The sequence below is a fragment of the Phalacrocorax aristotelis genome, chromosome 2, assembly GCF_949628215.1.
Source record: "Phalacrocorax aristotelis chromosome 2, bGulAri2.1, whole genome shotgun sequence".
Taxonomy (NCBI): Eukaryota; Metazoa; Chordata; class Aves; order Suliformes; family Phalacrocoracidae; genus Phalacrocorax; species Phalacrocorax aristotelis.
The window spans coordinates 150,026,452-150,039,748 of record NC_134277.1 but is presented as its reverse complement, the minus strand read 5'-3'; positions in this window follow the sequence as shown (position 1 = coordinate 150,039,748).

The window sequence follows — 13,297 nt, the reverse complement described above, 5'->3', positions numbered from 1 at the left end:
TTCATTTCCTTAAAATACAACACAACCTATTGTTACTTAATAAATTGTTACAAACTATTTTTAATATACTGAACATGAGCCGGCAGTGCGCCCAGATGGCCAAGAAGGCCAACAGCATCCTGGCTTGTATCAGGAATAGTGTGGCCAGCAGGGCAGGGCAGTGATTGTGCCCTTATACTCAGCAATGATAAAGCCACACTGTTGAATACTATGTTCAGTTTTGGGCCCCTCACTACAAGAAAGACATTGAGTTGCTGGAGCGTGTTCAAAGAGCAATGAAGCTGGTGAGCCTAGAGCACAAGTCTTATGTGGAGTGACTGAGGGAACTGGGGTTGTTTAGGCTGGAGAAAAGGAGACTTATGGAAGACCTTATCACTTTCTACAACTACCTGAAATGAGGTTGTAGTGAGGGGATGTCTGTCTCTTTTCGGAAATGAGAAGTAAGAGGACAAGAGGAAATGGTCTCAAGTTGCATCAGGGAAGGTTTGGATATTAGGAAAAATTTCTTCTCCAAAATGATTGTCAAGCATTGGAAGAGGCTGCCCAGGGGAGTGGTTGAGTCTCCATCACTATACATATTTAAAAGACATATAGATGTGGTGCTTAGGGACATGGTATAGTGGTGGACATGGCTGTGCTAGGTTAGCAGTTGGACTTGATGATCCTAAGGGTCTTTTCCAACCTAAATGATTCTATGATTCTATTATTTTAGGATCATAGAGAGTTCTTTCTACACATTGTAGCCAGTTTCTCTGTATATCACAGATAACAGTAGGACACAAAATAACCAGTTACACAAATCTTTAAAAAACATGCGATTCATCAAAAAATGCAGACTTGAGGCTCTGTTGAAAATTTTTGACCTCTTATACTTTTATTTTTATCTTTTCCCATCAACAGTAATTCTAGTATTTTCTCACCAAATGCTTTGACAAAATTAACTTCTCAGTACAGCCATCTGAAAGAAATAAAGCTCATTAATATATTTTCTGACCTCAAAGACATGCAACAGAATATATTACAAGAAAAATTTAACTCTGATTGATCATTTTTGTCTGACCTTGTTTAACTAACAAAACACAAAAACATTTAAAAAACCCAACCCATAGTGTAATTTCTTCTCCATTTTCTATATAATGCTACTCTAGTTCTAAGCTTTTACGGCTGTAATGTAAGTGAACAACATGCTTTTATGAACTGACCTAAAACACTTTGAATATGGCAATTGTATCCTACAGAGACTGTAGCACCGAACAGCATGTGAACACGGCGTAGATACAAAGGAATAAATTACATAATTTAACTGGAAATACAAAAGTAGAAGATAAACTTATATGGAAATGTGCTGGTTTTGGCTGAGAACGGGTTAAGTCTCCTCCCTGTGGGTGGGGTCGGCTACCTTTCCAGCTTCCCGCGCTCTGCCGCGTGGCTGGGCGGGGGCTGGGAGGGGCAGGGCCATGGCAGGGGCGGCTGACCCCGACTGGCCAATGGCAGGTTCATTCCATACCATGTGACACCGTGACCAATATATTAAGAGGGGGCAGGCTGCGGCTTGGGGGAGGCGCGGCGTCAGGTCGGCTGGTGGTGAGCGGCTGCATCGCGTGCGGTTTGTTTCGGTGGTTCATTCCCCTCCCCCATCCATCCCCCTCTCATTGTTCTCCTTTACATTACATTTTTTGTTGTTGTTTCTTTTAATTTTAATTATTAAACTGTTCTTAACCCACGAGCGTTACCCTTCTGATTCTCTCCCCCTGTCCCACTGGTGGGGGAGTGAGCAAGCGACTGTGTGGGGCTGAGCTGCCGTCTAAATCACAACAGGAAAATAGGAAACCGTCTTGCAAAAGGCCATGCATTAAGTCTGTAGAATGAAGAAATTCTCTAAGATGTCTTGTAAATGGTAATTCTACGGGCATGCTTTCTTTGTTTCTTTCTATTCTATGTGTTTTTATTTTCTCTGCATGGCACCAAATGGCTTAGAATCACTCTTTTTTTCTTCCGATTTTCTATATGAATAAAGGATTTCCCAATGTTTGTTACTTCTACAATGTCATAATCCTTCCACATTCTGTGGTTTTGTTTTGTTTTGCTTTGTTCTATGTGGTTCTCTTTTGGTTTGGGATTTTTGTTCCTTTCACCCAAAAGAGTTTAATTAGACCAATGTCTTTAATCCTTTTCGTTCTTTTTCATAAAATAAGCTTTAGCTTTATTTCAAATCCTCCGTCACAGTAATTAAATTCTGTCAGTTTTTTTTCCTGCCTGCATCTGTAATACTTTCCTTTAAAAAGGAACACATGCTAGCCTCACTCTTTTCTGTAGATGTAATAAACAAAGCTTGAGGTAGCAATCAACTTTGTGCCAGGCTGAGTTGCAAAGAAACTTCTACTTCTCTCTCTTCTTAAATTATTCCATACTTAAGCAGCTACCTCTGGAACTTTTCATGAAATTAAGCTATTAATTTTCTTTATTATTTCATGTTTTCAGTTATTTTATGGTTAGTACATTTATTGTAAAATTTGTCCATGTCAAAGAAGGTATGCTAATCTTGCCCTTTATAATGCAGAATCAAGAACAAAGGTAGGAGACAATGACATTTGCTAACCAGGGAAAAGCTCTCTGAATCTTCAAACCAAGGTGTGTAAAATCAAGTTCCTAAGCGGGAGGTTTAAAACCTAGGTTAATTGCATTATTTTTAAAAATTGAGATATCTGTGTCTCCCACCGCTTTTCTAAGAGCAACTGTAAAAGTATGAGTTGAAATTCTGCCCCCACGTAAAGATGATGACCCAATATAAAGTCAATAGTACAGTCATTAGGCATTGACTCATCACATCTTTGCCCCAAATAGAAAATTACCCCCATGATCAGAGCATGTGGTCATTCACATTTACACTGGATCCTGTCTTTTTCTGTTCACATCATAATCGCAGACTGTACCTTTTGTTTGTTCAATGGACCTGTCAGATAGGGTGGTTCTGCAGAGACAAGCAATGGACTCTGTACTTTCAAGATGTGGTAAGCAGACCAAATCAATAAATTATCTAAAAATAAGCTTATTGGTGTAGCTTACTAAATATGATTTTGCCATTAGCAATAGGAAACCAGAAGTGTTGCACTGACCCCTCAGTGCAGGGATTCAAGGCTTGTCTAGGCTTGCCTTGGCCAGGGCTGGTTTTTCCTTCTTTTAAAAAATTCCTAATGGCCAAGTGACTCCTGATTAGCTTGTCTGAGGTTACTCTCTCTGACTATCATATATGGTAAAGTTCTGACAAACCCAGGTACTCACTCCATAACAAGTAATAGACTTTTATGTTAATTGGAGTTGGTGGAGGCTATTGTGCAACAAATTGTACAGTCAAACTATAGCTGGGGATGAATGAAAAGAAAGCAGGCTGTGATAAGAAAGCCCATAACAAGAGCTCCAAGTGAAGAACTCAGGACACTGAAGACTACCTCTGACACCCAATCACCTCTCTGCTTGCAAGAGACTATTACCAGTGACCATGAAATCCAGAGAAACATTGGAAGGATGAGCATAAATACTAGAGGGAAAGGGTAGCTATTAGGAAGGGTTGTTTTTTTTTCTATAACAGTTTTGGGGCTATTATTATTAATGAGTCTTTTTGTATTAATTTGAACTCTGAGTGTTAGCATTACTGTAACTAGACTAAGAAGAGCTGTTTCTTCTGTTTTGATTCAACCATTATGATTTTAATTAGTCTAACAATCAATTCCTGGCTTCATGTGTATATGGCTTGTTCCCTTAGCCCTTAACAAGTTTATGAGTGTAACAATGATTACTGGGTGAAAGTTCAGGTTTTGCTAATGAAAGAACTATACATAACATGGAATATACAGAATTTTGCCTAGGGTCAAGCTGATATTTACTTAGAAGAATGCCAGTTGTGATTATTATTTAATTCCTCTTTATTTTTGTGTATATTTACATCTGATAGTACACTGCCATCTAAGACTATCTAAAGTAGTCTCTCACTAAGAAATATGATTTATTTTTGTCCTGTTAGTTAGTTTTATCTCTTAGGGATAAGATAGATTTCCAAGTTTTTGATAGTCTGAATGAAACGGAAGTTGTACACACACTATGAACATGCCACAGAACTCACTTAAATCATCTGCATTTCAGTAAACTGGAAGTGAAAGAAAACACCAAGATAGACACCTACGTGCAGAGAGAGTAAAAGTCTTGGAGAGAGCATAGAGAATTTGTTTTCTTGTTTTCTGAGGAAGAAAAAAAAAGGAGTTAGAAGAGCTGAGGAAAAATTTGAGGTGATGGAACTAGATAAAAGGGGAATGAGAATGGTAAGGAATAGTTAATATTGCAGATAGAAAGATATGACACAGAAAATAAATAGAATTCTTCATGTGAATAAGGTACAAGAGTGACAGGTGAAGGAAGTGACTTATTAGATGGTAATACTTAAGTTCATGGAAAAGTCAACAAATGCCATGTGACTGGAGAATGGGCATCAAGGTCTTTGGATGCTGGAGTTACACTGCACGTAGAAATAATAGTGCTTGACATGGAATACAGCAGAAATGAAGAGGAGAACAGATTAACAATAAAGCCAAACAAGTCAACACAGCATTACCTGATAGATCCTTCATAGCAGGACCAAGTACAGAAATGAAATGCCTTCCGTGGCTAAAAAAACTGAATTTACTAAACTTTCCTGCAGTAGTACGAAAAAGGACACAGAGACCCAGGAGGTTGAACAGCAGAAAGCATGCTGTAAGTTAACTCTGCTGATGAAGAAAAGGAAGAACTGGAAAGTTAAAATCAAGTGTGGCTACAAAATAACGGACAGAACAGTTCAGAATTCACAGTTAGAGTATTAATAAGAAGGAGGCTAGAAGGAACCTGTGAATGGAATAAGCTGCTAGCCAAATTAAATCAGATTGGTAACAGAAAAATCAGAGCATAAACGATGTTGGAGTGGAAGAGATGAGACATTTTCACACAAGAAAATAAGGGCAAAAAAAAATGAGACTAGAGGGACACCTGAGACATCAATATGAATGTGAAAACTACCATCAATGAGGATGGAAGATTAGATTTTTCACACTCATGTTTTCTTTCAAAGTGAAAACCCTTCTACATCCCAGCTTGTTTAGATGAACTAAGTGCTTCTCCTTCCAAAACTTTGGCAAACAAAGCAAGCACCAATTTGTTATACGTAGGACCTTTGCATGTGATTAAGAGCCAAATGTCTGCTCAGAGAGAGTGCAAAAATTGAACTGATTTTGGGAAATTAGTTCAAACAGTGTAAATGCATTTGAGATCTCTAAGGTCAAGGGCAGCAAACAAGCAGGTTAAGGTCCAAATTCCCAATAAAACACACACACATACGACCATATGGGTCAGACTCTTGTTTTACAGAAAGTAAATTCAGGAACATGGATATACAGGCATATCTATGTTGTTACAGGGTTCCTTAAAAATATTTGTTGGTAAAATGGGATTTCAACTGAGAACAAAAAAAACCCTATGCATTTTGTTAGTCCTTTGTAAATTTAGCAGCTCTTAGTTTCATCAAATAGGGCTATAACCCCAAGAAATTCACTGGCAATGGGGCCTGCCACACTCTGGAAGATTATCCAATAACAGCTTAGAGAAATTTACAGCAAAGATGACTGACTAAAGGTAGTACTCTGAAACCATTAGGAAAAGACAAGGAAAAAGTGTGGAAAGAGAGTAAGAGACAGAGAGTGACACTTTCTTATGTGAGTAAAGTGAGGAGAATTATACCTGTCCTTAAGTTTTGTGATGAGTGGAGTAAAGTTCCCTGGTGTCATGTTTGTACCTGCTTGCTTTCCTTCCTTTCTCCTTACCTTCTACTTCTCTCTCTCCTCCCCCCTGCCCTTTCCTATGTGTCAATCCTGTACTTATATGAAAAAATTCCACTAATTCTTATGGAGCTATTTCAAATTTACATGTGTTAACCAAAGAGTACTCTTAATTTAGAAGCTCTTTTTGGGGTGGTACCAACAGAGAATTAAAAATTGTTGTTAATCCTGGGCTGAGTCACAGCAGTGTTAGATGGCTGCTTCTCCTGGGAACAAAAAAGAGGTTCCAGAGAACCTCTGCTTTGGAAATCCTACCCAGACTAGGATTATCAGAAGCTAGGACCTCTGTTGTCCACGTAAGGAAACTGTATTATCATGCCTGGATGGAGAATTGCTTGATGATACATACCCATCCTATGTCCATCACAGCTATTGCAATTCCTGTACTGTCATAGGAGAATACTCAATTGATTCAGAAGCATTTGAGATTGACTGCTGATCAAGCCCATTCATTCTTTATTGCTAACCCCTCCCGTCCAACTCATCCTTAGGCATGAGTGGAGCAACCTACCGTTTAACCCTTGCAGTTTCAGTTCTGAACTTCTGCTTCAGCCAGCGTCTCTCTGAGTCAGTGGATTGCCTGAGTGCAAGCTGGGAGCTCTGCTTAACAAATTTAAACATGATTCAGTTGTTACAAGTAAAAACTTTTTCCCAGACAAAATTTATAGACTCAGTGTAAGAAAGGATATAGCAGTGGCCTTTGAAAAGAAGATCCATGTTTTACATACCTTTCCTATAATGGACTTTTAATAACATTATATGACGTGTTGATCTGTCCAGTACCAGGCGTTCTTCCCACTCCCAGTTCAAACCCTGAGGTGCAGTGATTATGATGAATACATTAATCAAGCAGGTTTTAAGAATATGTAGAACAGAGAAATTAGAAGTATTCTGAAACACTGCCATCTTGAGATACTTAAAAGAAAAAAATGAGAAAAGCAGAGATTTTGCTGTCCTACATACTCAAGCAAAGCATGCTAATGTTTTATATTTCTGCCTAATGTATGCCTTTTTATCCTTGTTAAGTTTCTGAATGCTGTTCTCAGCAAAAAGAACGTAATTTTCTTTTAAAGTAGTGTACTATCCTGTTTAATGGCTGGAATAAATTCTGGAATTTCTTGAGAAAAAAAGAAATGAAACAGACACTTTTAGAAGATTCCTCTTTTTTCTTTAAGATTACATTTGTAGAAGCTGTATTTGGTTTTGACATCCTTTCATTTCGTCCCTTTAAAAAATAGTTTTTTTCTTTTTACTTTTCTTCTTCTCATCATTTGGAGGTAAAGGCAGGCACAATTTGTTATAGTTTTGCTTGTTGCTTTTTTTCATTCATAAAGCCAACAGAAAAGCATTTCTTACTATGAAATGTAGTATGCTTGGCCGTAAATCACAAGCTGCAGTATCTCACCTTCAGGGTATTTAGTCCCATTGAGTTGTTAGTTTGAGCCAGCACCTGGAAGTACAAAATATGGTCTACCGTTCTACTTAAAATAATGAAAATATCAGTAATATCAACTACAATGAAAATACTGTTTCACTCTCTCTGTTGTAATTCTGATTATAGTCAGTCCTATTAATATTCATAACATCCAGCTTATATTTGCAGTTGAAGCTGCTGACAAGTTTTCTAATACAAATGCTGCAATGATTTATTTACTACCTTGTTCAAATCATAATGTACAGATGTACAGGGATTACTCTTTTCACTTGCTGATATATAACAAATATTGGCTTGGAACTGAGTGTCTATTCTAACCACTCTGACAAGAAAGTAGACTAATTTAGGGACATGAAATGAAGATCTTTACATTTTCATATAAAAGTACGGAGAAAAAGATAATATTATGATGTAATTTATGAAGTTTAAATAGAGGAATATTGTCATCCTCCTTTTGGCCAGGTCTGATCAGAAGTAACCAGAATATGATACAAAACCTTCATCAGTACACTCAAAACAGCCATCCCAAGAAGGAAAAAAATTACAACAAAGAAGTCTTCCTTTCCTTTCAAATCAACCTCAGTTAAATTGGCATTTAGAAATTTATGAAATGGGATCTATATGCCTTGGCTAAAATGAAAAGAAAAAGATTATTTTAGGGGTCAACTCTTGTCTTATCTGACATGTTTTAGATGTCACTAGGAGATGAAGCTATGCATAAATTTAATCTTACAGACAAGACCTTACTGTCATTAGCAGCACACAGGCAGGAACTGCAGAAGCTCACTCTAATCTCTTACTGTCAAATAGTTTTTATTACTTCGATGACCTTTTGCAGTCTTGCAGGTTAATAGTCTTGATTACTTGTACTCTACCAATTCAAAACGGTCTGCACTGTCTCTTTCCATTGCAGGAAATAATCACAAACATGTATATTACTCTAGAAGAGCCATGTAAATGTCTGAAGTGGCTATACCACACCTAACATATCCAAGCAAATAACAGCTCACTTTAAAAAAAAGGAAGAATAGAGGCAAAACAAATATAGTCAGGTATTGGCATACCGTGAACTTTCCCATAATAACAAAAATGTACTTCAAAAATATTAATGCAGGGATTTATTTTTTTTTTTCCCAGACAGTTGGCAACAGATACAGGAACTTTTATAGAAAATTTGTTTCATCTTCATGTTGAAAGGAAACTACAGTCATGGTAGTCTGAGTAAGCACAAAGATTAAATTATCTTTTACCCTTCTTTGTCTATTATACCTCCTAACTTAGGGGAAGGATACTTACATTTTTTATCCATTTAATCACATGGATGCTCACATTTATTTAAAAAAATTAGCTGGGAGAAAAGGGAAAAACAAACCTTTAGTTTTCACATAGCTGAACTACAAATGAAGTTTAATATAGCAATATAAGTCCTACAGCTTTTCATTAGAGAAATCAATGTGTAAGCATTTTCTCAGTGGCATCAGTTTCTCACATGGGAGTCAATCTAGCCAGAAAATCTTCCATTTCTGAATTACAGCATTTCCAAAATGCCTCTGATCTGGAGCAAAACCAGCGCATTCAGCACAAATATTAGACTCCTGTGGAATTTCACTCCCTAAAGCAGATAAATAAAATTTAATGTATTTCAGCATCAATATAATTGCAAACTAGAAGCCATCTAGAAGATTGGCTTAGGAAAAGTTTTTTTCTACTCAGTTCTTTCTGACTGAAACTCCCAAGGTACTGCGAGCAGTTCAATTCCCAAAGTCCTAGTAGGTCCCATGTGAAACATGAGCTCCATTCTATCTCAAAATAGATTTTCCACAAGGCTTCTGCCCTTTTCATATATGACAGAAGGAAAAGTCAAAATTTCAAAGGTGGCAAAAGCCGCAGGTAGCTAGAGACTAAAAAAACACTTGAAAAAGTCAGTGCAATGTCAGTAGCTGTTCTCTGATACCAGATTGTTGGCCTCACCTGAAAGATGGTTTCATAAGCTGCTGCACTGTTTAAGAACTATGCAGAGACCTTCATTTATAATCTCATCTAAAGTGAACAGGGGTTTCCCTCTTTTTTGCTGTTTCTCACCTTGTAAATCATGCATTTAAGCAAGCCTGCTCTCCTCCATGGTTAATCCAAATTTCAGTGGTGGGACATATGACAGAAGCAAATGCATATTGATTGGCTGTTCTTTAGAGAAAAGTCTTACTGTAGTAAATAACATGGATCACTATTGCTAAAGCATTTATTACATTACAAAAGAAAACTTTCAACAGAGCTATTTTAAAAGCTTATTATGAGTAAATTCATTTTGGAATTCTTCAAGGTAACAACATATAAAATCTTCTGATACAAGGACTAGTATGAAGTTTTTAGACCATCTAACCCTGATAAAACATTTTTTGTCCTTTCAACATATTTCTTGCAGTCTTTATAGTTCTTGTAAAGAAGCTTTTATAATTTCAAAACAATTAAAATAATAACAGGAAATTTCTATTGACTTTATATTATTTTACTTACACAAATATAAAATCTGTGTTTGACTTTTCAAGTTAGGCTGTAAAGCTTCTTGCAGAGGTGTGGTTTAGTGAATAAAGTGAACAAGGAAATACAAAGTCCAGACAGGGGCTAGTAACTTGGGGCATCCCTCAAGGATCCCTACTGCGATCCATAACATCTAACGTCTAATTCTAATTCGGGGAACAACAGGCCTGTCCGCCTGACCTCGGGAAAGGTCATGGAGCAGATCTTCTTGAATACCATTATGCAGCACATGTGGTACACCCAGAGGATAGGGCTCAGCCAGCATGGGTTTATGAAAGGGAGGTCATGCCTCACTAACCTGGTCTCCTTCTATAATAAGGTGACCTGCTTAGTGGATGAGGGGAAGGCTGTGGACATTGTCTGCTTGGACTTTAGTAAGGCCTTTGACACTGTCTCCCACGGCATTCTCCTGGAGAAGCTGGCTGCTCACGGCTTGGACAAGTGCACTCTGCGCTGGATTAAAAACTGGCTGGATGGCCGAGCCCAGGGAGTTGTGGTGAATGGAGTCAAATCCAGTTGGCGGCCAGTCACTAGCAGTGTTTCCCCAGGGCTCAGTGTTGGGGTCGGTCCTGTTCAATCTCTTCATTGATGATCAGAATGAGGGGATTGAGTGCGTCCTCAGTAAGTTTGCAGATGATACCAAGCGGGGTGGAAGTGTTGATCTGCTGGAGGGCAGGAAGGCCCTACAGAGGGACCTGGGTAGGCTGGATCGTTGGGCCAGAGTGAAGAGTATGGGATTCAACAAGGCCAAGCGGTGGATCCTGCACTTGGGTCACAACAACCCCATGCAATGCTACAGGCTTGGGGAAGAGTGGCTGGAGAGCTGCCTGGAGGAAAAGGACCTGGGGGTGTTGGTTGACAGCCAGCTGAACATGAGCCGGCAGTGTGCTCAGGCGGCCAAGAAGGCCAACAACATCCTGGATTGTATCAGGAATAGTGTGGCCAGCAGGAGCAGGGCAGTGATTGTGCCCCTGTACTCGGCACTGGTGAGGCCCCACCTTTAATATTGTGTTCAGTTTTGGGCCCCTCACTACAAGAAGGACATTGAGGTGCTGAAGCGTGTCCAGAGAAGGGCAATTAAGTTGGTGAAGGGTCTAGAGAACAAGTCTTATGAGGAGTGGCTGAGGGAATTGGGGTGGTTTATCCTGGAGAAGAGGAGGGTGAGGGGAAACCTCGCTCCCTACAACTACCTGAAAGGACGTTGTAGCGAGGTGGGGGTCGGTCTCTTCTCCCAAGTAACAAGTGATAGGATGAGGGAAAATGGCCTCAAGCTGCGCCAAGGGAAGATTAGGTTGGACATCAGGAAAAACTTCTTCACCGAAAGGGTTGTCAGGCATTGGAACAGGCTGCCCAGGGAAGTGGTTGGGTCTCCATCCATTTAAAAGAAGGGTAAACATGGTGCTTGAGGATATGGTTTAGTGGTGGACTTGGCAGTGATAGATTAGCAGTTGAACTCAATGATCTTAAGCGTCTTTTCCAACCTTAATGATTCTATGACTCTATGATAACGTTTATTAACCTGGGTGACAGGGTAGAGTGTACTCTCAACAACTTTGTGGAGGATACCAGATTGGGGTAGTGATCAGTACACAGGAAGGTAGAGATGCCATCACAGGGACCTCAAGAGGCTGGAGAAATAGGACACAGGGACCTCATGAAGCTTAACACACAGAACTGTAAAATCCTGCACTTGGGGAGGAATAACCCTATGCACTGGGGCAGGCTGGAGTCCAAACTGTTGGGAAGCAGCTTTACAGAAAATGCCCTGTGGGTCCTAGTGAAGAAGTTCACCATGAGCCAGCAGTGTGTTCTTGCAACAAGGAAGGCCAACAGTCTTTTGGGCTGCATTAGGCAGATCATTGCCATCAGGTCAAAGTGTATGATCCTCTCCCTCAGCACTGTTGAGACGTATCTGGGTGCTGTGTCCAGTGCTGGGCTTACCAGGCAAAGAGAGACAGGGACTTACTGGAGATAGTCAAGTGAAGGTGGGAAAGATGGCCAGGGGCTGGAGCACAGGATGTGAAAGAAGAGATTGAAAGAGCTAGGCCTGTTCAAGCTGGAAAAGAGAGGGCAAAGAGCAGACAATATTGTTGTCTTCGAGTACCTGATCAGAGGGTAGAAAGAATATAAGCTACACCCTTTTTGGAGGTGCACAACAGGGCAGGAGCAACAGGCATGGGTGGAAACATGGGAACTTTCTATTAGGTATTAAGATTTCATACACAGAGAAGTTGTAGACCATCCATCCCTGGAGGTGTTCAGGCCCCAAATTAACTTGTCACTGAGGCAGATGACCTAACTAGTCCTACTTTGAGCAGGGGTTGGACCAGCTGACCACCAGAGGTGTCTCCTGACCCAAATTATTCTGATTCCATGATGCAATTTTTCTTAGGCTCCTAGCTATTCATTTAAATTAAAGGTATAGGGAGTTTGATTTTAATTATTTTTGTGACTTAGCTAGCTGAAATAAGTTGCTTTCAAAAATTTCTTAACAAATATAATGTTGCCAGGGGTTTGAAGAAAAGAGCTTTGCTTTGATTTCTTCCATAAGACTGTTAACTATATCATTAGTAAGGATAAGCTCAAAATTTTTTCTTGTTGAAATGATTCATGGGCCTGAGTATTTTTATTTGTAACAACAGAAAGCAATAGCCTACTTTAGAGTTTTTAACTTTTAAGGAAAGGGTGATACTTTTCACTTCTCTTTTACTTCCAACCAAAATAACCTTTAAATGAATATTTTTCTTCTTTTAGGATAATAAGGAAATTTCAATGAAATTCTTTTTAAAAAGTCATCCTGAACTGTAGTGATTGCTACCCTACTTCTAGATCAGTTTTTTACAAGAATAGACCTGTATTCATTCATTATATGTAACACATATGTGTATATCCAGCCTCTGACCTGTAGTTTCCTTTCTTTTGTTTGTTCTGAGTCAATATAATTTGTCTTTAGTGCAATGGTACATTTGAAAACTATGTTTCCAATACATCAATACATAGTCATACACCCAAACACCTGACACACTTCTTATATTTGCTTACTTTTTAATATATTATAGCTTCAGTGCCAGGGAATTAGAAACATACAACAGTAAGGAATATATAAATGATACAGTGACAAAGTAATTTTTTTTAAGTAATCTGTCTTAGCTTTTAGGAAGTCTTGCAGGAAATTTTGGCAAATTTAGTAGGTACCAGAAATACCTTACATATTATTTGTTCAGATATGGTTATAGTCGTACTGATTACAGTTGCATGTATGCACGATCCAGTCATATAACTTGTATTCAGCTGTAATGAAAGGTCATACAGGCGTGGGAAACTGATAAACAATGATGTATCTGATGGTGTTCATTGAAATTCTGACTGGAGGAAATTGTATTGTAAAGTAAATATATGTATTAGGGAAGTCTGGTACTATATGATGAGAGTTGAAAGATATTAATGAAAGTAAATTCATTTC